Source organism: Penaeus monodon, chromosome 24, assembly GCF_015228065.2.
Source record: "Penaeus monodon isolate SGIC_2016 chromosome 24, NSTDA_Pmon_1, whole genome shotgun sequence".
Classification (NCBI taxonomy): domain Eukaryota; kingdom Metazoa; phylum Arthropoda; class Malacostraca; order Decapoda; family Penaeidae; genus Penaeus; species Penaeus monodon.
This window is the reverse complement of record NC_051409.1, coordinates 11,492,594-11,493,028: the sequence shown is the minus strand read 5'-3', so window position 1 is coordinate 11,493,028 and position 435 is coordinate 11,492,594. Positions and strand designations below refer to the sequence as shown.

At 29.2% G+C, this 435-nt stretch overlaps 1 protein-coding gene across 3 annotated transcripts in view; it reads left to right on the top strand.

Annotated features, from left to right (window-relative positions):
* Positions 1–435, top strand: part of LOC119588580 (methenyltetrahydrofolate synthase domain-containing protein-like) — a gene marked incomplete in the record, with an annotated part of 56,358 nt that overhangs the window by 37,464 nt on the left and 18,459 nt on the right.

Below are 435 nucleotides of genomic sequence, written 5' to 3'. Positions count from 1 at the left end.
AGGGTAACGCACGGGGATGCGATATATAGCTATAAAGAGGATCAACTGAGGATTAGAATAGGATATATAGTCTCAGAAGTACGGAGTGAAACGAATATTTAGGATAAGTTATAATATAAGGGTATATATGAAGAAAAATTATAGAGGGTTATAAAGGAGAATAGTGAAAAATAGCTGAGTGGATAGGATGAGATAATAAAGGTACATATATAATTCTAAGGTTAATAGGTATAGGAAAGTGGTCTGAAATAAAAGATAGGAAGATATATAAAAAAGGCATAAATATCAGAATAAGTGATGGATAGGTAGTATATGATAATCATAGAAAAAAATGGAAGTATCAAGTTGAAAAGAGCTAGGTATATAGATAGGTAACGAATTCAAAGCTAGTATATAAATGAGTATATAGGTATATATAAGATAAAATGTATATGA